The sequence below is a fragment of the Rhineura floridana genome, chromosome 8 (genome assembly GCF_030035675.1).
Source record: "Rhineura floridana isolate rRhiFlo1 chromosome 8, rRhiFlo1.hap2, whole genome shotgun sequence".
NCBI classification, from domain to species: domain Eukaryota; kingdom Metazoa; phylum Chordata; class Lepidosauria; order Squamata; family Rhineuridae; genus Rhineura; species Rhineura floridana.
Window position 1 is genome coordinate 9,057,324 of NC_084487.1, and position 27,396 is coordinate 9,084,719.

General features: G+C 43.9%; 1 long non-coding RNA gene across 6 annotated transcripts in view; it reads left to right on the forward strand.

Moving 5' to 3' along the window:
- Positions 1-13,416, forward strand: part of LOC133390142 (uncharacterized) — a 124,348-nt gene extending 110,932 nt beyond the window's left edge. For 5 of the 6 annotated variants that reach the window (XR_009764312.1, XR_009764311.1, XR_009764315.1 and 2 more), the window contains 2 exons: positions 9,369-9,513; positions 13,084-13,416. This is a non-coding gene — a long non-coding RNA (uncharacterized LOC133390142). The remainder of the gene's footprint in view (positions 1-9,368; positions 9,514-13,083) is intronic. The other variant, XR_009764316.1, reaches the window with a different exon arrangement.
- Positions 13,417-27,396: the final 13,980 nt, after the last annotated feature.

Consider the following 27,396-nt stretch of genomic DNA (forward strand, 5'->3'; position numbering starts at 1 on the left):
GAAATCAGATAGTACAGAGGCAGTAATACTTAGGGAATTAATAGTGATAATATACAAAATACTTGTTGATAACACTGACATCCTGGCATCAGCTAGCCAATTAACACATGTAGTGTGATAAAAAATCACTTATCCAGATTCAATCCACAAGTGATAGCACTGAACTTCTTGATGAATTGCAATTCAGTGGTTTCATGTTGCAGTTTCTCTTTGAAGATCCTTTGTCCATATATGGCCAGTTGGTCAGTTGCAGAACATTTTGAGAGGCTGAAATGTTCCCCTACTCGTTTGTTTTTTTAATATTGCCATTTCTGATGTCAGATTTATGTCCAGTTATTATTGTTGCATAGAGATTGGTCTGTTTGCCCTATGTAGAATGCAGAAGGGCACTGATGGCAGATGATGGCTTATATCACTTTGGAAGATGTGCGATAAGGTCACTGATGTGTGTACCATTTTCAACTCTGTTCAGTATTTATTGTGTGTCTCCAACCTTTGTAGTCTTCGACAGTTCGAGGCAGCCACTGTGACTTCCATGTTTTATTTATTTATATTGGGCTTCTCTGAAGAGATGTTTTTAAGACTGAGTTGAAACAGGTGAGACTTGCTTTGCAATCATTTCTCCCCTGCAAAATGTGCCTATTATTATTGTTGTTGTTGGTTGAACTTCCGCATTCAAGGCAGATGCTCTATCACTGAGCTTTGGCCCTTCCCCAATTTTTAATATAGGAACATAGGAAGCTGCCTTCTATTGAGTCGTACCAGTGGTCCATCTAGCTCAATATTGCCTACACTGACTGGCAACAACTCTCCAGGATTCCAGATAGGGTTCTACCCCCAGCCTTACTTGGAGATGCCGGTGGCTGAATCTAGGACCTTTTGCGTGCAAAGCAGATGCTCTGCCACTGAGCTATGGCCCTTCTCCTGAGTTATTGTTGTTATTTAGTAGTAGTAGTAGTAGTAGTAGTAGTAGTAGTAGTAGTAATCAACTTCCACATACATATTTCAAGGCAATGTACACAATATAATTTAAAAAACCAGCTTAAAAAAAGAGTTAAAACTTCACAGAAAATAACAACAAACCAATTGAAAAACAATCAAAGGACCCATCCGTGGCAGAGGCTGTTCATCCAACTGGGAAAGCCCATCAGAAGAAAAATGCCTTCAATTGTTACTGGAAAGTACAGATAGTGGGCACCTGTCCTATCTCTACAGGAATGCTGTTCCACAGACCAGAGCCAGCCACACTGAAAGCCCTGCTCCAAACTACTGTGGCGGGGGCTTCTGAGAACTTTGGAACCTTCAGGAGAAACTCTCCCATGGAAACCTCTTGCCCTGGGTATATAAGGGTATGGCAGTCTCTGAAGTAACCTTGTCCTGAGCTGGAAGATGGGGAGGGACATCCAGTGAGGCCAGTGTGTTAATGCAATGGCAGTGCACCCCTTCACACATTCAGGCCTCCCCAGTATGCATGCAGGTGGCTCCTCCCTCAGTAGCTGGAGACGTAAAATGAATACAAGGTCCTCGTAATGCTGAATTATGAATATCCAATATGTAATCATGTTGTTGTTATGTGCCTTCAAGTCGATTACGACTTATGGCGACCCTATGAATCAGCGACCTCCAAGAGCATCTGTTGTGAACCACCCTGTTCAGATCTTGTAAGGTCAGGTCTGTGGCTTCCTTTATGGAATCAATCCGTCTCTTGTTTGGCCTTCCTCTTTTTCTACTCCCTTCTGTTTTCCCAGCATTATGGTCTTTTCTAGTGAATCATGTCCTGTCATGATGTGTCCAAAGTATGATAACCTCAGTTTCATCGTTTTAGCTTCTAGTGACAGTTCTGGTTTAATTTGTTCTAACACCCAATTATTTGTCTTTTTCGCAGTCCATGGTATGTGCAAAGCTCTCCTCTGACACCACATTTCAAATGAGTTGATTTTTCTCTTATCCGCATTTTTCACTGTCCAACTTTCACATCCATACATAGAGATCGGGAATAACATGGTCTGAATGATCCTGACTTTAGTGTTCAGTGATTCATCTTTGCATTTGAGGACCTTTTCTAGCTCTCTCACAGCTGCCCTCCCCAGTCCTAGCCGCCTCCTGATTTCTTGACTATTGTCTCCATTTTGGTTAATGACTGTGCCGAGGTATTGATAATCCTTGACAAGTCCAATGCTTGTGGAATACAAGCAGCCCTGGTTTGCACACAGTATGTTTCATAGGGCCAAACCTGACGGCATGCGAAATGCGTGATCTCCCTTGTTGTGTTGCACTTGCTTGTTTTTTCAGTAGCAGGTGCAGCCAGAGGCGTGATCACACTCAGGGCAGTGGGAGAGGGAGGGTTCTCAGCATTGTCCTGATGAAAGTGCTCCTCATCCCACATTGCTGCCATTCACTCCAGGAAAGGAAGGTTCCCTAGCAGTGTGGTGATGACAGGACAGCCACTGCAGTAAAACTATAAGCAAAAAACAGCTGATTGCCTGCATGGATACTTCTCTCTCTCTTTGCACACTCACCCATACGCATGCACTCATTCACCTTATTCCAGAGTGGTAGACAGGATAGTCTGCTGCAACAAAAAGAACAGGAGCAGCTGATACCTCAAAGACCGACAAATTGTTGGGAAAGCCTTTAAGCACCAAGCGGGGTGGGAAGCCAGTGGCCCTCTGGATGCTGTTAGACTACTACTCCCATCATCTCTCACCGCTGGCCATGCTGGCTGGAGCTGATGGTAGTTGGAGCCCAAGAACATTTGGACAGCCACAGGTTTCTCATCCCTGCACCTGAGCCCACTTCGTCAGAGGCACTGAGACTTCAGCTTTGTGGCTGCACCTGTTAAATTGGTGGCTTGGCGTCTTTCCAATACCATACAGCTATCACTCCTGTCCATCATGTGCAGCTTGATAGTGGTCTTATGCGAAGCACACTGTAGACCACGTGGATCCTGCGGTCCCAGGATGTGGTTTGAAGGCTCATGAGGCTACCACCATAGTGAAGCTAAGCAGGTCTGGGCCTGGTCAGTGCTTGGCTGGATGACTGCCTGGGATTATTATTGTCATTATCATTATTATTTAAATTTATATCCCACCCTTCCTCCCAGTAGGAGCCCACATGCCTTCGGTTCCACAATGGAAGAAAGGTGTGATATAAATGCAAGGAAATAAATAAATGCACCACTCACTTGTTGTGTCAGTGCACACCAGACCCATGAATTTGTGGTTATGCCCTTAGCAGGCTGGACCTGTGGGGGCAGCAGGCACCAGATCGGGCACTAAGCTGCCAGTGCTTGGTGGGGACATCAACACCTTGCTCTGGGGTACAAAACTGATTTATCCTCTGTGCAGCAGGGAGGAAGTAGCACTGCTTGGAGGAAGACCCTGCATGGCACAGGAGCACAGGCTGGTGCTGTGGGCTGTCGTAAGCAGCAGAACCGTGCTGGAGCAAGGTTCCGCCTAGTGCAGCATCCTCTGTCTCATAGCGACCAATCAGATGCCTTCAGAAGACCCCCAAGCTGGCCATGAAAGCAACGGCCCTCCCATCCATTGTTGCTCCCCACCAACTGGCGTCCAGTAGCAGAGGAAGATTCCATTTAGCTATTGATAAACCAATCCTCCAAAAATTTTGCTAACCCTCTTTTTGAGCCATCTAATCAAATTTAAAGACCATCGGAAGAGAGTGATGTAGCTTGCTTAGAACGACGGATGTTGGAGAACTCCAGCGGGAAACGGGAGCAGAAATTGCCAACTTCCACTCCTCCATCCGGAACAGAAATTAATCCCGCGAGTACGATTGATATTCACTGTGGTTGCTTTCAGTCCCCAAATGATATGTAATTGATTACATTCCCCACCCCATTGGCATTGTGTTTCCTTTGCACGAAAATGATAACGTAATTTACGTAAGTTAAGTAATTTCACCACAGTGTGTAGTGAGATGGATGAATTCGGTTTTGGTGGAAGACAAATTGCAGTGGAATGGAAACAGTGGTGCCTGTGACGAATATAGGGTGGAACAGAAAACCTAAAACGTAGTGCAGCACTGGCCATTGTTGAATTAGAGGGAATAGATGGACCTGTTATTTTGAGACTTAACATTTTTTGGGTCATGGACCGCTCTGAGAATTTGGTGAAAGCTATGGACCCCCATAAATAAATAAATGCAATTAATTTTATTGCATTGGAAATTGATTTTTTTCCTCTTGCACCCAGTTCATGAACCCCCTGAAGCCCATTGGTGGACCCCTAGGGATTTATGGACTGCAGGTTAAGAGCCCCTGAATTAGAGGGATCAGAAGGGGCCAGAGACCATCTACCTGTGTGAGTTTCTGCAAGACCTGCTCCCTGCATTTCTGGCTGATTTCCACCTGGCCTGGAAGGGCGGGGCCCTGTCTCTCTCCAGCTACAAAAGCAGCAACTGCTGAAGGGGCCAGAGACCATCTACCTGTGTGAGTTTCTGCAAGACCTGCTCCCTGCATTTCTGGCTGATTTCCACCTGGCCTGGAAGGGCGGGGCCCTGTCTCTCTCCAGCTACAAAAGCAGCAACTGCTGAAGGGGCCAGAGACCGTGTGTGTGTATGTGTGCGTGAACCTGCTGCTCGGGATGTCTATAGACTACTGGGGTTTTGTTTAGTATTATATGTTATATTTTACTCTGTTATATTTTAGTCTATGTACGCCGCCTAGAGTGGCCGTTAATTCGGCCAGATAGGCGGCCTAGAAATAAAATTTTATTATTATTATTATTATTATTATTATTATTATTATTATTATTATTATTATTATTATTATTGTTATTTTGAGACTTAGCAGGGCACAAATGCATACTCATTGTATGCTAAAAAAGACATGTTAAGCACTTATTGCAACCCTCTGGGCATGTTGTAATACAAGTCTGGGCACGTCTGCTGGTAGGTCTCACTGAGTTCAGTGGGGCTTACTCCCAGGTAAGAGTGTACAGGATGCTGCCTTCATGATGTTTGATCTGAGCCTCTTGGAGAGGAGAGCTTTGTTGTTTAAGTCAGGGTGCCTGCAGCCTGCCAGTAATTTGCAGGAGGGATTCAAGTGCATACTGCAACTTTAGGTTTGTGCAGTTAAAGTAGATTAAAGTGCTCTGTTGCCCTGGCACAACAAACCCACTTTGGGGAAAAAAGCAGACTTTTTGCAATTCCAAAGTGATGGGGAAATGCATTTAAAAGTGTCGGATCAGCGAATTACTAATGGGGAAGACGTATAAAAATCCAGCAAGCAAACCAGGATGAATGCGTATTGCCGAATAACTGCTCTGCTAACAGATCAGAAGAGATGCTCAATAAAGGCCAGACATTGTCCAGCCTCCTCTTAAGCTTCATGCAAGCAAATCAGGATGAATGCTCGATAAATAGGTCAACAGTGCAATGTGGCTGCAAAAAAGGCAAATGCTATATTAGGCTGCATTAACAAAAGTATAGTTTCCAAATCGTGTGAAGTATTAGTTCCCCTCTATTCAGCACTGGTTAGGGCTCATCTTGAATACTGCGTTCAGTTCTGGTCTCTGCACTTTAAGAAGGATGCAGACAAACTGGAACAGGTTCAGAGGAGGGCAACAAGGATGATCAGGGGACTGGAAGCAAAGCCCTATAAGGAGAGACTGAAAGAACTGGGCATGTTTAGCCTGGAGAAGAGAAGACCGAGAGGAGATATGATAGCACTCTTCAAGTACATGAAAGGTTGTCACAGAGAGGAGGGCTGGGATCTCTTCTCTATCATCCCAGAGTGCAGGACACAGAATAATGGGCTCAAGTTGCAGGAAGCCAGATTTTGACTGGACATCAGGAAAAAATTCCTAACTGTTAGAGCCATAGACAATGAACCAATGACCTAGAGAGGTAGTGGGCTCTTCAACACTGGAGGCATTCAAGAGGCATCTGGACAGCCATCTGTCAGGAATGCTTTGATTTGGATTCCTGCATTGAGCAGGGGGTTGGACTTGATGGCCTTATAGGCCCCTTCCAACTCTACTATTCTATGATATGATTCTATGATCTGGAGGAGCCCTCAGTGACATCCAACCTTTTTGGCAAGTGTGCCTCCTGTCAGATCCAGAGTGTGCAAATTAGAACCCGCATGCACCGTCGCTCCTTGTTTGGGGGTGACTAGATTGAACCAGGGACTTAGCAGCAGCATAGCAAACCGTTCTGCAGGCCTGGCTGTATATAATAGCCAGCTCACAGGTGCTCTATCTCTGCTCATGGACTGCCCACAAACACCTTCTCTTTGTGCTAATCCCCCCCCCCCGGATCCTCAGTCACAGTTTGTCCACTCTTGCTTTCGGTAATCCACTTGACTTTAACAGTTGCAGGACCCCAAGCGCATTCAAGATACACTTAGCCTTCTTTTCCCCATATTTTAGCACAAACCGGAAAAAGTGTTAATTCCACCACCACCCCAGCTGCTGATTTCATTCTCTCTGTTCTTTTAATTATTTTTCTCATCACGCACAGCAAAGATCTTGTTTTGGAGGGTGGGTTTTTTCCTCCAGTATGTGACATTTCTTCCCCCTCCCGTCCTCTTCCCTCCATTGATATTTCAACTGCACTGGCTCTGAAATCAACTCTAAAAATGGTTTCCAGCACAACACTTTTACAGATCACCCACTTTGCTTCTCTTCTCTACCTCCCCCATCCCACCCCCCCCTCTTTCCTTTCCTTTTTTGTTGTTGTTTGATTTGTGGGATTTTCCTGTGCTTTGGGCGTTGCCAGGATCTTGCATTTCTCAGAACCGGCATTGCACGAGAGCCTGAACAGCGACTCACTACGAAACATGTGCTGTGTGCTCTTGACTAATTTCCTTCTGTGTATAGTTGTGGACTGACTCAAAGCGAGGATTGGCAGATGGCCGCATCATTGCAATGCGGAGTGGAACCTGGTTTGGAATTTCCATCAAAGCAGGGAAATGGTTCAAGGTCCCCCAGTGGTGTACAGCACACAGCAGGGGTTTTGGAAGGAGAGGAAATAAATTTGCGAGGAGTCATCCTGTGGTCTGGATGACTCAGGGGGTGTTCTGTTGGTGGTCAGGGAGGCACGTGGCCTCTTCCACTGCCTTTGTATGCTAATCAGAGCCCAACTCCCTTTCTCTAGGAATTTGCATTCATCCTGACTGTTCTGATTCTTGGCCAGTGAATGCTTGCCAGATTCAGAAAGCTGCAATTGTTGTTTGCAAGGAATGAGTGTTCCGGCAGCCTATTCACATATGGCAGGCAGGTTTTCTAGATGAGGTGCTTTTGGTTTTTTTTCTCTTTGAATCAGAATGAAACTTTCAGAAGTGAAAAGAAAAATGAAAGTTGCATATACTCGCAAATGGTCTGAACTACAGACACTCACTTGCGTGCGGACAGCTTGATTGAAAGCAAGCGCATTGGAGGTACCAGCTGCACTGGGTCTTAGGACCGCTTTATGGGCTCGTTGAAGTCAAAAGGTGGATAATAGTACAAGCGCTGCTGTTTGCTCAGTGGGAAGGAAAGAGGAGAGCTCTTTTCCTCCCGCTCCTTGCTGGGGTTGCCTCGCCGAATTAGCTGATGGAATGCTCATGAAAAAGCGAGTTGTAAGTTTGGAAATGTGGCTGTTTGTGAGGGTGCTTTGAACTAAGTTTAGGACTCCTTTGGGTGGGCTGGCTGGCTGGTTTTGTCTTGTTTCGTGTCTAACATTCCTCTAATTTGTGATTGCAGTTTTGTGAGGAAGGGAGGGACCATGGTTTAGTGCCACAGCACCTGCTTTACATGCCACAGGTCCCTGGTTTGGTTCCTGCCATCTCTGCTTAGAAGGGGCACATGGAGAGGCGATGGGAAGGGCCTTGCTGCTGAGCCCAGTGCCCTGGTGAGCTGCTGCTGGTCAGAGCAGACAGAACTGGGCTAGGTGGATAAATGGTCTAACCTGGTATAAGGCAGCTCCTGTTTTTCAGTTATTTTGAGCAGTTTGATTATATGTACACTTGATGCTGGGCATGAGCACCTCTCCCCTAATTACGTGAGGAGGTGGGTGTTGGTGTTACGCACCTTGCTTTTTGTGAAATCCCCAGCGTGGCCCACGAGCTACCAAGCTGGATCCAGGAAATCTGGACCAAATCCCAACTTCTGCTTTGGATCAAGGGTGTGGCATGTAACTGTTCCTCAGCCTCGGTTGTCTATCTATAAAATGGAAATTGCAAGGACATAGAGCTATATGAATGATAACTATAGGAACCCAGGAAGTTGCCTTATACTGAGTCAGGCCAGCGGTCCATGTAGCTCAGTATCGTCTACACTGACTGGGAGTGGCTGTCCAGGGTTTCAGGCAGAGGACATTGCCAGCCCTACCTAGAGATCCCAGGGATTGAACCTGGGGCCTTCTGCATGCAAAGCAGGTGCACCAGCACTTCCTTACAGCCCTTTCCCTAAATGCTTAAGAGCTTCAGAATTGCCTTGTTATCCTCCAGCTTTGGGTACCCAGAAGGATACTGGTACCCAGAGTCACGCTGCCTCTGTACATGCAGGTTCCATTTAAACCATAATGGCAAACAGCCATTGATAGACAAATTTGATCCACGCATTTGCCTGAATGTTTCTATCAAATAATTATAGTTTGCTCTGTGTACGTGTGTGTGTGGGGACCAGTGTTGCTCAGTTTCCAAGTGGTGGAGGCCTCCGTGGCCACAAGGAGGGTGTGTGTTGGCTCTTGGGAGTGTGTTGGATGCATTGGCAACAGAGGGTGATTTCCTGTGAGCTTTTCAGCGCAACCCCGTTATGTGACGCGGGTGTGAGTAGGTGGTTAGTTGAGAGCCTGTTATGAAACCAGATTCAAGGCAGCAGCTCCTTGACTCATGGAGTGTGTGTGGGGGGGGCAGGCTTCATTGTGCACACAGCCGAGGATGTGTGTGCACTACGTTCCGTGATTTGCTTGTGGAGTACAAACAGTTCGTGGTGCATTTTGGGCACTCTTTCATGCTCTGCTTTTGGGGGCTGTGAGGCTGAGGAAACTGGAATACAGCATGCCTGACACAAGCGTGGAAGGGCTTGCTGAAGGTGTGCTGTGCTTTTCTCATTTTAGAAGAAACGAAAATGAAATGACTCTCTTCTCTCTCTTGCACCTCTTGGCTTGAGTCTCAAAATGGCATGATCACAGATGAACAGCTCATCCCAGATCAGGGGAGCACATGCATTGCTTCTCCGACAGCAGCCATCGGCAGGAAATGGGTGGCTCTTCCAGAAGACAAAAAAAAGAAAAAGAAAAAATCTTTCCAGAGAATTGCTCTGGATAGATTATTGACCTACTGACTCATATAGGAGGAGGGATTAGGATCAGAAACCTCACTGGCATCGTGTGCTTTACCTCTTTTTTTCCCCTTTTGCATGTAGCAGATTCGGAAGCCATCCACGAGGACTGCCAGCACGAGAGAGGAGGCTGCTGCGTGTATATGTATACCATTTGGTGCCTGAGAAGAAATTGACTCTCAGCCTTCGTTGTGGTAAAGACTGAGGTCCCAGTCACTTGGACAGAACAGTAAGTGAAATGCTATTTAATTCCGGCCCCGGAATGGGGATCGGGGGGGGGCTTGTTGCTTTATTGATCGGTTTAATAATTTATGTTGCATGCTTTTAACATGCTTTACAACCTGTGCGGCGTTTGGCCTTGAATCAGGCCCTGTAAGAAGGCTATCGCTGTTCCCATTTTAGAGGTGAATGACTGAGGCTGAGTAGGATTTCCCACCAGGAAAAGGCTTTCTCTCCTTCCCCCCTTCCCTCTCCTTCTGTTGCTGCTGCAGAGGCTGATTTAGCTTGAAGATGGAGGCGAGATCCGTCAAGGAAGAGCATGCCTTCCACGGAGGAGGGTTTTTGAATGTCAGGTCCTGGGAGAAAAGGCAGATCTCTAGAAAAGAACCTCACAGCGTAGCCTTCTGTCATGTACTTTCTCCCAAGGTTCGCTATAGGGTGGATTTTATGATCTTTCCTAAAATGGGAAATAGATTCCCATTTAGCTTGTTTTGTGACAATAGTACTTAGCATTTACATGGGGTTGGGTCCTGCCCCCTGCCTGCTTTCTGGAGGGAGTTGAACATTCAAAACCCTTTGCAGACAATGTTTTAAGTGATCCTTACCACAGCCCTATAACGCAGATCTATGCATGGCCACATTGCATATGAAAGATTGTGGGGGGTCAGGGGAGGCAGTTGCTGAGAGATAACTGCTTGCCCAAGGCTTCCTAAGGAGTTCCTAAGTAACAAAACAAGGAGGCACAGGGTGCGTATTGCTCTCTTTAGCATGTGCAAGATTCTTCTCACTTGGAGGGGCCATAGTGGCAGAGAGCTTGTTTTGTACGCAGAAAGCCCCGCGTTCAATCCCTGGCATTTTCCAGCTCGAGGAAATAGGTAGCATGAGCTCGGACCTCCTCTTGGGACCCCAGAGAGGCTCTTGGGCAAGACGGACTAATTGTCCGATGCAGTATAAGGAGAGTTCATGTCTTTGTGTGCACGTGCTGCTTATGAAGCACATCATGTTTCTCACTGGGCGTGAAGTGTCTTGGTCATTCCTCCTTTCTCTCTGTGGAATATTCTGGCTTGGATAGCACAGACTGATGATATTGGCTCTCTTGTATAGAGCAGCTCCAGTTCCAGTTTAGGATATTGAATATGGATGAGCCGATCTGTCGATTTCAGTTTCTCATTTTTTCACTCTTAAGTTCTCCACATTCCCACATCGGTTTGGAATTTCAAAAAAAAAAAAAAATTACATCCTTATGAACATTCATCAGTATTATGGTGTAAATTTCTCCTAATGTACACATCTTTGTATGCAATTTTGCCTAATGCAAACACTTTTGCTAAGCGATTTTCCCAAATGTGAAGCATTTTTGCATGCCATTTTCATGAATACATGCATTTTTAATGTATTTTATTGCAAATACATGCATTTTATATGCATTTTTGTACATATTATTTGGCGGGAGAACTGCATTGCAAAAATTCAGAGAAGTGCAAATTTCAAACAATGGCTGTGTTTCTCTTTGCATATTTTTTCAGAAAGTGTGGATTAGGTATGTTCATCTTCATTATTTATTTATTTATTTATTTATTTATTTATTTATTTATTTATTTATTTTTCGATTTATATCCCGCCCTTCCTCCTAGCAGGAGCCCAGGGTGGCAAACAAAAGCACTAAAAATACTTTAAAACATCACAAAAACAGACCTTTAAATGTAAACTGCATCAAATTTCTTCCCTGTCCCCAATATTGAGATAGATTTTGGTTCAAGTCTGTCCGTTCTCTTTCACTTCTTTTGTTCTTATGGCTATTATCTTCATTTGTGGCCATTTTATGTTGCTTCATTCGCTCTGAATTATTGTTTTATATCAGAGCTGAAATGCATTTTTTTTTGCTAAAATTCCCCACTGCAGTTTTGATCTCAAAAGAGTCTCCAGAAATTGTCTGACTAGTACAGTTTGCCAAATATTTACTGTTTAATCTGCCAAATATTTTTAATAGGAGAATTTGGCATCCTGTGATACTTGATTTCAGTATTAATATCAGGAATATCTCTAGTACTGCTTTTGATGCTTCCTTTAAAAAACACATTTTTGTTTAGGCACACCTACACAGACACTATGTATATTTTATTATGTAAGTGTGATTTTAAAACTGTTGATTTTATCTATATTTTGGATGTTTTATTACATCTACTTGCTTTTAAAGGCTGTTGATTCAGTCTTTTCTTACGGGCATTTATATTATTTTATGTAAACTGTTCAGAGGTTTGTTCTTAATCAAATGTTTTATAAACCTTGTTAAATTAGTAAATAAATGTTTGATACTTAACATTTGATATTAGGCACCACTTGACAGTTGGCATGTTAATAGTATTGGGTATCTGATAGGATTTAAGAGAGACTTGTAACAGCATACAGTATTTCACTGTATTTGATAGCGATCTGTAACGGTGCTTAGAATTTAGTCCTCAACTATGTTTGACATCTGATGAGAACTCAGATCAGTTGCAAAAAAACATGAATAACCTTTTCGGCTTTTAAAGAGTGCACCTCTTGGGAAGGGCTCAGCGGCAGAGCATCTGTTTTGAATGCATGCAGAACGTTCCAGGTTCACTCCCTGGCATCTCCAGGGAGAGCTGGGAATGTTCCCTGCCTGAAAGCCCAGAAAGCCACTGCCAGTCAGTGTAGACAGTACTGAGCTAGATGGACCAATGATCTGAATTAGTTTAAAGCAACTTCCTAGGTTCCTGTCTGGTCCAGTATCATTTCTCTAACAATGGCCAGCCAGATTGCTCTTGGAAATTCACTGGGGCACATGTGCAGCAGCTCTTCCCAGTTGTTCTCCCTCCTTTGGTATTCAGAGGTGCACCACCTCTTAACATGCAAGGTCCATCTACCTAACCCTAACCAATACCTCCTCCTAGGTTCCATTCGCCTGCCCCAGATTTTCCTTCCATCTTACGTTCAGTCACCACGTCAGGGCGCTTTTCTTCAGATGTGTCTTTATTTCTTGAATTTTGGGAGACAGGAAAAATAGGAACTGGGAAGGCACCTTATATGGAGTCTGACCCTTGGTGTATCTAGCTCTGAATTGCATACACTGACTGGCAGCTGATCTCCAGGGTTTCAGTCAGGGGAAGTTTCCAGCCCTACCTGGAGACATCGGGGATTGAACCTGGGACTTTCTGCTTGCAAAGCTGTTGCTGTACCAAATTTCCAGAGCCAGGGGGGCAACGAATGTTGAGCAAGACTTTCTGGGCATGGGATTTTCGTCTGAGACCCTCAGCTAGAGAAATGCTTCCTGTCAGAGGGTAACATTTAACCAAGTCCTACCCGTTGGAATTAATGAGCCTGTTGGTCATGTCCACCAACTTCTACGGGTCTGCCCTAAGTAAGACTAGCGTTGAATGCCACCCATAGCCTGACCTGACAAAAAGCAGGTCCCTGTGTTTCTAAGAATGTAAGTGGCCACTGGAGTGTCATAGACTGAATGTTAAACAAGGGGGGGGGAAGCTTCCTGTGAACAGCATGCATTTTGTCTCTCTAGCTCAGCCTGCCTGCAGCTCGTGTTTAATTGATTTCTTCAAAGGTGCCAAGATCACAAGCACACCTGAAAGTGAAGCCTGTCCCCCTAATCCAGAATGCTGGCTTGAGGCTCCCACGCAGTACAGGCTTCATTATTGTTGAAAATACCAGAAAAAGGTTGTCTTAATACTTTACTGAAGAGTTTAATTTTCCCCTGATGAAGGCTTGACTACACAGGCTGAAACGCGTTGGGCTTTAACATATTTTATACAGAAATTTCTCTTTTTTATATACAATAAATTATTGGTGCCACTGTGCACAGAATAAAGCCACATCTTTCCAGCATTCTGGTTTTTGACCTCCTTTTTGTGCTTCCAGTGAATGCTTCACACTTTTTATCTTGTTATTCGTCACACCTGGAGGGGCGACATGTTGATCTGACAATCAGTTGTGAAATCTCTTTGAAGCTGGATTGAAACACACACACACTCGAGCTGCTCCCACCAGGTTTTACAGTAAAAGGGGGCAGGGTTTGACTAGCGTTGTGTGCCCCCATTTTCAGGAGAGGTGAGGACGCACTAGAACTGGCAGAACAGTGAGTGCGTTTCTGCCTTGAGACTTAAGCTAGGCCCTGGTTGGCATGTAAGCTTTTAGCAGGATATCAGCTGTTTGCTTGGTGCTCAGTGGTGGCATTATTTATTCTTTGAGGGTCATGAACTTGCCCATACGTTAAGGACATTTTCTTCTTATTCCGCCCCTGAGACAGGTAGCGATTTGAGAAAGGACTTTCCTGCCTTGCAGCACTCCATCTTTGGAGTGTGTGCCCAGGGAGGCTTGCCTGAGATCTGATCTCATGTCTTCTAAGATGGAGGCCCTTTTTTTGAACGTTTCCTCAGGCCTTTACAAATACTGCTTAAACTCAAGTCAAGTCAAGTTTATTACAGTCATCGACCAAAGCAAACATAGCAAAAATTATACAAATATAAATATACTTTTAAAACACAATTACAAAGTTAAAATTTTAAATGACTGAGGTTAGGATTTTCCTAGAGGTAATAGCTGCACCACAATATTTAGCTACGGCTTCGGTTACATATACTTGTCAATCTGCAAGAAGGAAATCCACATAGAAGGCTCATCGCTTCTTCCAGGGAGATGAGAAAGTAAAGGACTAATTAGGTGATATCTAGCCTCACAATAATATGGACAGTGAAGTAGGACATGGGTTAATGATTCTATCTCACTGTCACCACAGGGACACTTCCTGTCACTATAGGGTATTTTTTTGAATCTACCTTCTAAAACCTCAGACGGTAAGCAGTTTAATCTTGCCAACGTGAACGCCTTACGGAATTTCGGTAGAGATAGGTTGGATAAATAAGACCTAGCGAGCTGGGGATTGCTATTATGGATATGTTTTTTTACCAGCATCAAATGTTGCTGGAGATCCACATCTTTAATTCGTTGAGTAATGAGCTCTTTAGCTTTTAGAAAACCCATTAATGTAATTTCAGGAATTGAGAACCCCAGTTTCGTTATTTTATCAATAATCGTCTTTTCCCATAATGAATGAAAATTATCCTGGAGTATATGCGGAGCCAATCCTATTGGGGTAAATATCAATTTGAGCCAGCTGTTAATTCTAAGGGACCAAATTCGTGCTTCTATTGAAGGTAGTCCTGTGCTTAAACTGTTTGTTAACGCCATACCTGTGTTTTCACTGCCCTTTTTTAAAAATTGGGTTTGCTACAATGTTTTATTTCACTTTTGCACAGAATCCTTAGTGTCCCAGAAGGAATGCCTTGATACATTCATTCAGGCTTGGAAATAGTTACTTTCCTGCCTACCTGTGGTCAGTTAGAATTGCCTTACAGGTAATCAGCCAGGAAAGCTTTGATAAACTAGTAAATGACTCAGCAAAGAAAAGTGTGGGCAGGAATGTGCAGGTCAGATTCATTGCCACAGGTCTCGGCAGCAAGCTGTAGTAACTTCTCTCTCTTGCAGAAACTTCAGCATAATGACCACTCTGTTGAAGTATGAACAGCCCCAGGCAGGGATCCACACATTTTGGCTCACTTGGTCGTCACTAGCCAGTGTTTTTGGCCAACACTGATTTCTCCAAATCCTGTGACAACATGAGCAGAGTACTTGAGTGCAGGGGTAAAGTCGGTCATTCATTTAGCCCTGGGCAGGATGAGACTCTTCCTGTTGCTTTGGACCATCCCTGGTGCTGCTTTGCAACAAAAACAGGTCGGAAAAAACAGTGAGAGAGACCTGTGAGATTTCTGCTTTTTTACAAAACTTGGCGTCAAGAGAGAGAAACGACATGTCCTCCCCGTGAATTCTCTGCCAGGAGATGCAGGTGTGGTCTGGCACATACACCACATGGTGAGAGCACAGTTTTCTGTATGTGCACAGAGAAGTCAGAGGAACAGAGAGGATCTTTCACTCGGGGCTGGGTGTTCATGGAAAGGACAAGTAGCACTCGTCAGGCTCAAAATGTGACTATTCACCACTCTCTACCTGTCCACTCTCTTTCTGCTGTTCTGGACCCAAGCCAAGGTGTATGATAGTAATAACGGGTGTGTACCAGACTAAAGATGTGCTAGTATTCCCCCCAATTCAGATTTGGTGCCGAATTTTCCATTAATTCTGTTACTCTCTATTGCTGCAAATTGGATTTTTATGTAGTGATTTTCCATGGCTATTTTTGAAAACTTTCTTTTTAAATCCACTTCTAAAATATCACTATTAAGAATGAATTTTATTGATATTTCCTTTCAAATTATCAATATATTTCCTTTAAAGTTATTGATTTAAATTTCTAAAAAGGAAAATTCTAAAGGCACAATTCCAACAAGAAAAAAGGGGGAAGCCAGCAGAAGAAGCCAGTGTGGCTTCAAAAAAGGTTTAGAGGTGACCTGAAAACAAAAAAGGACACATAAAGGAAGTGGAAGGAAGGCCAGACCACAAAGGAAGAGTACAGACAGGTAGCACGGAATTACAGGGATGGCATCAGGAAGGCTAAAGCTAAGAATGAGCAACAAAAAAGCTTTCTTCAGGTACATCCATAGTAAAAGACAGAGAAAAGAAATGGTAGTTCAGCTACTCAATGAGAATGGCAAAATGATAACAAATGACAAAGAAAAGGCAGAAGTGCTCAATTCCTTCTTTGGCTCAGTCTTCTCCTAAAAGAAGGTCTGTGACCCTCCTGGCAAATGTGACGTTGAAAGGGCAGGACTGCAGTTTGAAATTGATAAGCAAATGATCAAGGAATGCCCAATCACTTTGAACAAGTTCAAATCTCCAGGACCCAATGAACTGCATCCTGAGTACTGAAGGAACTGGCTGAAGAATTCTTGGAACCACTGTCTATTATCTTTGTGAAATTGTGGAGGATAGGTGAAGTGCCGGATGACTGGAGCAAGGCTAATGTTGTCCCTATCTTCAAAAAGGGCAAAAAGGAAGAACCTGCGAACCAGACTAATCAGCCTGACATCGATCTCTAGGGAAAATATGGAGCAGATTATAAAGCAGTTGATCTGTAACCACCTTGAAAACAATGCAGTGATTACTAGAAGCCAACATGGATTTGTCGAGAACTGCCAGACTAATCTTATCTCATTTTTTGATTGGGTAACCTCCCTGGTAGACTGAGGGAATGCTATGGACATAATATATCTCGACTTCAGCATGAGTGCCCCATGATATTGTAATTAGCAAGCTAACTAAATGTGGGCTGGATGGAACAACTAGCAGGTGGATCCACAGTTGGCTACAGAATCATACTCAAAGAGTGTTTGTCAATGGTTCCTTCTCAAATTGGGAGGAGGTAACAAGTGGGGTACCACAGGGCTCAGTCCTGGGCCCAGTGCTGTGCAACATTTTTATTAATGACTTGGATGAGGAGGTACAGGGAATGCTTATCAAATTTGCAAATGATACAAAATTGGGAGGGATAGCTAATACCTTGGGAGACAGAAACAAAATTCAAAGAGATGTTGATAGGCTGGGGCACTGGGCTGAAAACAACAGAATGAAATTTAACAGGGATAAATGCAAAGTTCTACACCTAGGGAAAAGAAGCCAAGTGCATAGTTATAAGGTGGGGGGTACTTGACTCAGCAGTCCTACATGTGAGAAGGATCTTGGCATTGTTGTTGATCACAAGCTGAATATGAGCCATCAGTGCGATGTGGCTGCAAAAAAGGCAAATGCTGTTTTAGTTTGCATTAATGGAAATTACCAAATCACATGAAGTATTAGTTCTCCTCTATTTGGCACTGGTTAGGCTGCATCTTGTTCTGGACACTGCACTTCAAGAAGGATGCAGACAATCTGGAACAGGTTCAGAGGAGGGCAACAAGGATGATCAGTGGACTGGAAACAAAGCCCTATGAAGAGAGATTGAAAGAACTGGGCATGTTTAGCCTTGAGAAGAGAAGATTGAAGAGGGATATGGCACTTTTCAAGTATTTGACAGGTTGCCACACAGAGGAGGGCCAGGATCTCTTCTCGATCATCCCAGAGTTCAGCACATGGAATAATGAGCTGAAGTTACAGGAAGCCAGATTACAGCTGAACATCAGGAAAAACTTCCTAACTGTTGGAGCAGTACGACAATGGACTTTAAGGAGGTGGTGGGCTGTCCAACACTGAAGGCATTCAAGAGGCAGCTGTACAGCCACCTGTCGGGTATGCTTTAAGTTGGATTCCTGCACTGAGCAGAGGGTTAGATTTGGTGACCACATAAGCCCCAAATCTACTATTTTATGATATCCTTTAAAATTATTGACGATAACATCAATTTTTTGTGTGTGAGGGGAAAAAGCATATCAGTAACAGCAGTGGTTAGTGGGCAAAGAATGAACATGAATTGATACTGGCCTGTTATGCTTTTGAACCAGCACTGACCAACAGATCCCATCCCTATACCAGACAGAATGAGAAGGTATTTATAAGATTACATGGGATGAGGTAAAGCATCCCTCGTTTCTGTTTGCATGAGATCTGTCTCTCTCCCCCCGACCACCACCTCCATCTTTTAGGATGAAAACATGAAGCCCTGAGCAAGCTTCTAGTGAGCGGATCCTCCAAAAGGAGTGGGTGTCAAGGTCACAGAGAAAGCCTTTTTCCTGTGGTTTGTGCGTGGGCAGATAAAGCCCAAATAAAAGGAAAGGGCGGAGGAAGACAGGTTACTTGAATTCAGCAAATAAAAGAGTGTGATTAGGCACAGGAGCAAGCTTTTCTTTTCAATTTTCGTTTGTTAAAATTAACTTTATTAGCCATGCTGGTTGGGGCTGATGGGAGTTGTAGTCCTAAATAGAGCTTGGAAAAGTTAATTTTTTGAACTACAACTTCCATCAGCCCAATCCAGTGGCCTTACTGGCTGGGACTGATGGGAGTTGTAGTTCAAAAAAGTAACTTTTCCAAGCTCTGGTCCTAAGCATGTGGAGGGACACTGTTTGGTGAAGGGTGGACTTAACCTGATAGCTCCAGAAAGGGCCCAGCTCTTAACAGCAAGCATCTTGGAGACATTCCCGGGGAGGCCGTCTCCTGCAAAGACACAGCTTCCCCTTACCTTAGGGAGGAAGGTCTGTCGTTTTATAGCTTTCACTATTTATAACTGTCAAGCATAAATTCAGAGCTGTGGATCAGATTTCTCCAGGCTGGTGCCAGTGGAACGTTAATTGCCAAGACAGGCCAAGCCGACCACATGAAAGCATCAAGGCAGCCGTGTCTTCCATCGCTTGTTGCCAATCCACCTGCATAGTGAGGGGCTTGCGGCATTTTGATGGAATCCCAAACAAATGGGTCCCTGAGGCTGGAAAACACCCTTTATTGAATTTTACACACAAAATAGCATTAAGTGGAAGGATTATTTTCCGTCCAAGATGTTGACACACTCACACCTAAAGGATGGATGTGAATGAAATCTCTTTTCTCTCTCAGTTATTGTGGAATATCAGGAATGCCAATAATACTCCTTCCCCTCCAAAATAGAGACACTAGGTTGCATGCAACTAACTTGTACTCACAGTAGACCCATTGAAATTAATAGCCATGGCTAACTTGGTTTCATTAATTCTCAAGTTGCAGGCTCAAGTTGCAGGAAGCCAGATTTCGACTGATCATCAGGAAAAACTTCCTAACTGTTAGAGCCATATGACAGTGGAACCAATGACCTAGAGAGGTAGCGGGCTCTCCGAAACTGGAGGCATTCAAGAGGCATCTGGACAGCCATCTGTCGGGAATCATAGAATCATAGAATAGTAGGGTTGGAAGGGGCCTATAAGGCCATCGAGTCCAAACCCCTGCTCAATGCAGGAATCCAAATCAAAGCATTCCCGACAGATGGCTGTAATGCTTTTGGATTCCTGCACTGAGCAGGGGGTTGGACTTGATGGCCTTATAGGCCCCTTCCAACTCTACTATTCTGTGATTCTATGAATTTCAGCAGGTGTACTCTGAATAAAAGTTAGTTGTATGCAAATTTACCATGCAAGTAAAATAATGCTCAAGATTCTATAACAACAGCTGTTACCATATATGGAGAGAGAAATGCCAGACGTCCAAGCTGGATTTAGAAAGGGAAGAGGTACCAGAGATCATATCACAAACATACGTTGGATAATGGAACGGACCAAGGAATTCCAGAAGGAAATCACCCTATGCTTTATAGATTACAGCAAAGCCTTTTATTGTGTAGATCATGAAAAACTATGGAATGCTTTAAAAGAAATGGGGGGTGCCACAGCATCAGATTGTCCTGATGCGCAACCTATACTCTGGACAAGAGGCTACTGTAAGGATGGAATATGGAGAAACTGACTGGTTCCTAATTGGAAAGGGTGTGAGACAGGGGTGTATTTTATCACCCTGTTTGTTTAATCTATATGCAGAACATATCATATGGAAAGCAGGCTTGGACCAAGATGAAGGTGGTGTGAAAATTGGAGGGAGAAATATCAATAATTTAAGATATGCAGATGATACCATACTACTAGCAGAAACCAGTAATGATTTGAAACGAATGCTGATGAAATTTCAAGAGGAAAGCACAAAAGCAGGACTACAGCTGAACTTCAATAAGACTAAAGTAATGACAACAGAAAATGTATGTCACTTTAAAGGTGACAATGAGGACATTGAACTTGTCAAGGATTATCAACACCTTGGCACAGTCATTAACCAAAATAGAGACAATTGTCAAGAAATCAGAAGAAGGCTAGGACTGCGGAGGGCAGCTGTGAGAGAACTGGAAAAGGTCCTCAAATGCAAAGATGTATCACTGAACACCAAAGTCAGGATCATTCAGACCATGGTATTCCCGATCTCTATGTATGGATGTGAAACTTGGACAGTGAAAAAGGCGGATAAGAGAAAAATCAACTCATTTGAAGTGTGGTGTTGGAGGAGAGCTTTGCGGGTACCATGGACCACGCAAAAGACAAATAATTGGGTGTTAGAACAAATTAAACCAGAACTATCACTTGAAGTTAAAATGATGAAACTGAGGTTATATTTTGGACACGTAATGAGAAGACATGATTCACCAGAAAAGACAATAATGGTGGAAAAACCAGAAGGGAGTAGAAAAAGAGGAAGACCAAACAAGAGATGGATCGATTCCATAAAGGAAGCCACAGACCTGAACTCACAAGATCTGAACAGGGTGGTTCATGACAGATGCTCTTGGAGGTCGCTGATTCATAGGGTCGCCATAAGTCATAATGACTTGAAGGCACATAGCAATAACAAAAGTTACCTTTCAAAGCACTGAGCTAACATTCATGTGTGACTGATGTGTGACTATAAAAGAGTAAAAGAGGGCAAGCATAAAAAGATTTTGCTGGTGGAGGGTGTGGCGAGAACTTAGGGTACTTTCAGTCTGTCACTGTTTTGCAGGTGCGACATAATTGCCTACCCACAAATTCAGCTTGTGCAGTTAAAGTCGATTTGACACTCTTGCACAAAAAAACCCACTCCCTCCCCCCATGGGGGAGAAAAGTGGCAGGAAAAGGCTCTGGAAAGTGTGGAATAACAACTGTTCAACACAACATTTTATAACCTCCCTGCAAACCAATCAGAATGAATGCTCAATAAACAGCCGACGTCATTAACCTGCCCACAAACTTTGTGCAAATGTATCTGGATGAATGTTCAATAAACTGGTTGTCTGGAAGCAACCTTCGTCTAAAATATGGTACAGTCCTAACATGGTAACTTAGGAAACTCTGCAGATTAATTAGATTAGATTGTGTGGCCAGACAAAAGATCATGGGTAGCACTGAGGTACAGTGTGACACAAATCCTTTGGTCGCTCCCTGCTTGAAAATATAAAAGCCAGTCGTTCATATAGGCTGTGCACCAGACTGCAGCAGGCCCTCAGCAACCCCCATGCAGCCAACGTGGGCTTAAATACCTCTGGCTGCACAACCTCCTGCATCAGTGCGCACACACTATCCCCCAAGATGGAGGCAATGTTCAGTTATTGCTCAATTATTGTAAAAGACAAGACGGAAGGGCCCCAGCAGGTGTCCACAGGTAGGACATTCCAGTCTCATCACCACCACCGAGAAGGCCTTGCTTAGCCACTCATGATGATCAGGGCCTTCGAGGCAGATCTTAAAACCCAGGTAAGTTGATAGGTAGGAGTCCAGGAATAGCAGGAGGACCACAGGCTCTCCACCACTCCCTTAGGCCATCTTACGGCTTTTAAAGACAGAGATCAGCTCTTTCAAATGAATCTGGAAACAAACAGGTAACGTGATAAACCAGGAACAAAACAGGAGCAATATGCCCTGGTTGGCAAGCGTCAGGCACAATGTCTGGCTTCCACATTTTGCCTGTTGAAGTCTCCGTGCTGTTTTTCAAGTGAGCAGCACACAGAGAACCCTTTTTTGGAAGCACTCAAAGGCACATTTCAAAAAGCAGCATGTCGTAGAAGCAAAACTGAGTATGTTGCATTGGCTCAGCTCTCTGTTTTTGCCCCTGTTGATTGCACTTCCTGCATACGATGATGTAGACTCTAGCCCGCAAAAGCTAATGCCACAATAACACTCGTTAGTCTTTAAGGTGCCACAAGACTCTGCTGGTCATTATTATTATTTACGTGATGTATTAGATGCTTGCTACCCAAAGATCTCTATGTGACTTACAACATGATTAAAAGCCAAAATAATATACCTAAAACAATGCAATGGAATACAAAATACACAACAACACATGAAATAAAACAATAGCCACCCCCCAAACAGCCGCAGTAAGCTGTTGTGCCTCTCCTGTTGCTGCTGAGGGTCAAAGACTCAGCCTGGAAATTTTTCCTCATAGTCATGCATGAATATAGCAAGAGAAGCCATCCTGGTGCCCTCCAGATGTGTTGGACTACAACTCCCATTAGCCCCAGCCAGCCTGGCGAATGGTTGAGGATCATGGTACTTGCAGTCCACAACATCTGGAGGGCACCACATTGGCTACCTCCACTCTAGAGTCTTCTCATTTTATCAGCAGCCTTGCAACCCAAGCTACAAAAATCTCCATGTTATAATTTGGAAATTGAGTCTGAGATATTATTGTTTACTACTGCTCCTGCTACTGTTACTGCTACTACCACTACTATTACTGCCTACTAACTGAAGTTCATGGGGCAGCTTCCAGTATATTTAAAATGCAATAAACAGGTTTGGACTAGTTTGGACCAACTAGTTCATCCATGACTATTAGGGATCTGAAAACTTGTCTACCAACTCCTGATAACAACTTTCTGCCCTCTAGATCAGTGGCGGCTGGTGACCGCTAGACAGGGTGGGGCAATGGGCAGGGCAGCTAGCAGTAAGTGATGCCATGGAGCTACTGGAGGTGGAGCCAACATGCTCTGGCTTTCTTCCCATCCTTCCCCCTTGAAAAGATACTATGAGGCTGGACCTCATGATTCTGATCGGTGCTATTGCACATAATCCTTATTCCTTCATTCTGTAGCTGGAGGGGAAGTTTTTGCAGGGAGCTGCCTGTCCCCAGGATGTCACCAGCAGCTGCTCTGCCAATCACTGAGTAAGGGTTCATGTCTGAACGACAAAGGGTTTGCCACCTAGTTTGGGACCCCAGATCCTAATGGTTTCCACACAGGAGATGGTGTGGCATACTGCAGGATCAGTCTAGCCCACTTAATGTGCTGCATATCACCTTGAGCAAAATCAAGAGGGATGGGTGCATTTCTTTTCTACGGAGGGAAAAAGTAAAAAAAAAAAGGTTAGAAAGTGAGTCTGGATGTGCTAGATTTTCTAGTTCATAAGCTAGGAATCTGGATGTCAAGCTTGGCTCCTTGCTGTCCTTTCCTCTGGTTGATGTATCAGTTGACCTCTAAAATGGGCAATTCCAACTTTCCAGTCCTTTTGTTAAAAAATGGCGCTGCTCCATACAAGTAACAAAAGTAGCGTGCGGGGGCTTCTGCTGATGGATCCAGCGTTTGATAGTGAGGAAGGGCCCCAGCTCAGTGACAGAGCACATACTGTGCATGCAGAAGGTTCCAATCCCCAGCAGCCTTGGCAAGGCTGGGAAAGCCCTCTAGGCAGGCCCTTTTCCAGATCCCCCCTCTGACAGAGGCTCAGAGCACGGTGACAAGGGAGAGGGCCTTTTCAGTTGTGGCTCCCCATCTGTGGAATTCTCTCCCCAGTGAGGTCCAACTGGCACCCTCATTGACATCCTTTTTGGCATCAGGTAAAGATCTATCCCCAGGCATTTGATAGACTGAGAAGCTGTTGTTTGGGTTAGTGTGCAGCCAAGGCTTTCTGTGGCTGTACAGGGGCAGTAGTTATTTTACTGTGTTTTTATTGTATGGTAAATTTACTTTTGTTTTTGTTTCTAGCAGTCGCTTGAAGACCTAATAAATCCTAGTAGTAGTAGTAGTAGTAATATAATAATAATAATAATAATAATAATAATAATAATAATAATAAATGGATCATGGGCATGTATAAGGTTGCTTCATACATTCATAGCCAAAACATCTACTGGTGTTCTCTTTGTAGGCTGTCACAGGCTTCTATCCGAACACTTGACTGTTCTTGTTGCCAAAACACTGGGCTGGGCAAGAATGCATGGTATGGCTGGGAAAATAGGTTTGGTTGATTCGGATTCACCAAAATACAAGTGGGGAGGGGGGGGAGGAAGGAAGCAAATTCCAGTACAGGCAAGTGCATCTTGTTCTTTCCTGTTAGAAAGAGCATTCCTGTCAGGGAGGTATGTTTGATCCTGGCAGGATTTATTTTCATACTGTTTGTTTGGTAAAAGGAAGGAGTGTGTGGCTATTGCCAGCCTTTGCACCCTTCAGCTGAAGTGCCACTGGGGGTCTGTCGTTTCTCCTAAGGCTGTCTCTTTGTTGACAAGTGGGAAGTGTTAGAAACAGGCCTGAAAGCCGGACATTCCACGTCAGTCCCAGGTTACCACTCCCCCATTGGCAGGGAGGGGTGGGGGTGGTCTGGCATGCTTGCGTGGGGCTGACTGGGTCCTCTCCCATTTGGTACGCCTAGAGTTGCCGCCGAGATTTCGCCTGAAGCAAAAGCCGACATTAATTTGGTGTGTGTGCGGGTGTTTTAATTCATTCTTGCTAGGTTTCAGTTGATGCCATCTGTAGTTTTCAAGTGGGCGGAGGCAGTTTTCAGGCGTGCAAGCACCTACGTCATTTTTCTACTAGAACATTGCGGTCCACCAGCCAGAACCAGATGCAAAATAGTCGCTCAGATGGATGGACATTTGCTAAGACTGAAGTGACAGGGTCAGACTTAGCCCATACTCAGCCCAGGAATTTGTGATCAGTACCAGAATCAAACCCACAAGGCTTATCTCACAAAAATTATCTAACCCCCCCCATTGATTTTCAGCAACCGAATTTGTGGGTGCATGGGAAGCATTTTAGACGTTGCTATTGTTAGGGTCAGAAATCCTTGCCAATCTACTACAAATCACCCAGAGAACTACCAGCAGATCCCAATCTACCTTCTGCCCACCACTGTTGCATTTATTTATAAGTTTATATACCACCCACTCGCAAAACATTAGGGGCAGTGTTCAGCAACACACAAAAAGGAATGCAGATAATGAACAGCTGCTGGGAAACTGTCAAAATCGGATCTCTTAGTTTTCCATTTTCCCAATCTTAAATTCAGTTCTCCACATTTCTGCAGTAATTTGCAAACGTTTAAATAAAAAATCCTCATGAAAATTCTTCAGCATCTTAGTGCAATTTCCCCTAATGAGCACATTTTTGTATGGTGTTTTGTCTAAGATACACATTTTTACAAGCAACTTCCCCCTAATATATGTATTTTTGTAAACTTTGGTCTGTTGGAGAACTGCATTTCAACATTTGGCTAAGTGCGAATTTAGAATGACGGCTGAATTGTTTTGGAAAGTGTGGATTTGATAGATTCAAACTTTGAATGCGAACTGAATCAGATTTCTCACTCATCCCTGATAAATAGCTATGTTTTAAATTATTATACCTTATTTTTATTTCTATTTTATTTGTAATGTTTGCACAATAAATCTATGTAATATAAGTTCCAGTTTATATTATTGATGCTCCAAATGCATCAATCCATTTTGTTTACTGTTTTCAAGATACTGAGTTATAGATGTGTAAGAAGGACTTGCAGATAATTGAGCATTCATCCTGATTTGTTTGCAGGGAGATTAGACAACGCTTGCTATTTATCGAGGATTCATTCTGATTTATTTGTAAGGAGGTTAGATGATGTTGCATCAAAGTAAGCGTCCTATACTTTCCAGTGCATTTTCTCCTTGCTTCCCTTATCACAATAATCTGGTATTTTCGGGGGAGCGGGTTTGTTGTGCATGCCAAATCAGCTTTAACCCCTTCAATCTGAATTCACCATGATGTGATTGAATCCCACCTCACAGTGAATCCACCCCACAGTCTGGATGTGTCCAAAAGCAAAACTCAGTTTTCAAAGAGGAAAAAAAAAGACTAGAGAGTTGGAAGTTTTGAAAGGATAGAACCAAATCAAGCTACACCTAATCTTTCTCATGTGAATATTTCTGGTGTGAAAGAAGTCCTTAAGGGGAAGAGAAAATGTTCCCAAACTCATCCTTGCATTCCATTTTTGTTGGTGTTAAACCATTTACTCCCCCGTCAAATCGCCAAAAGTGAGTGTGCACATTTCCCCCTATGTACAAAGGTTTCAGTGAACAGACGTGAATACAAGCATACCTTTTCAAGCTCAGGCTTAAGGGGAAGATAGCCACAGCTAGTAAATTCTACTCCTCAGTTCTGTGCCACTGCTTGCGCCCCTCCCCACCCCATCCGATTGGACGTTGTACCCTACAATTTTTTTAAAAGGTAATCTTCTATGAAATCACGTGATAGAATCATAGATTTGGGAGGAGGGGGTCTGACCCCCTGCTCAGTGCAGGAAATCCAGGGCTAGATCATCCCCAACAGACAGCTGTCCATCCTCTAGTTGAAAACCTCCAGTGAAAGAGAGCCCTTTCACCACCTGAAATAATTGGTTCCGTTGCCCAACGCCTCTTACCATTGAGAATTATTGTTAGGAATGGAAGTGTATAATATAAAGTGGGAGTTAACCCTGGATGGAGGAGAAATTCAATTTAGTTCACATTTAAAGGCAAACCTAAGTAGCTCACACTTTCTGAAACAAGACAAGAACCTAAGCACAGCTGTCCCTCAAAGTTTGCACTTCTCTGAATTTTGCAGTGCAGTTCTCTCCAGCCAAAGTAATGTGTACAAAAATGTATATACTGAGGTGCATAAAAAGTCACGTATGAGTGAAAGTAATTTTCAAAAAAGCATTATGTTAAGGGAAATTGCTTTGTAAAAACGTGCATATTAGGCACTGTGTACAAAAATGTGCATATTTGGAGAAATTTGCAGTAAAATATTGATGAGGACATTTTTGGGGGGGGGGGGTCTCAAAACCGATGTGGAAATGTGGAGAAGATTGGGAAAATGAGAAACTGAGAGAAACTGCAACTGCCAGGCCCATCTTTTTAAAGATACAGAAGACCTCTTGGTTGCCAGGCCCGGCCTCCAAGAGGTCTTCTGTATCTTTAAAACTTGTGCAGGGAGAAGGGAGAATTCCACCTTGTGGTTTTTCCCATTACAGCGTTGCAAGAACACCTGCACTGGGCTGACCTTCTCTTCTCCTAAAGATACAGGATCAGTCTCAGGCCCTGAGCCTGGCAACCCTATTTCCAACCCTTGCTCTGGGCTTCTTATGGACTGTTTCCTCCAACACCAGCTTGCCTGCTTGCTGCAATCTGCTGGGAAGAGTCTCCTCAGTGTCCCACCTGTGGTCAAGGCACACCTGTTGGGAACATGGCTGAGAGCCTTCTCTGG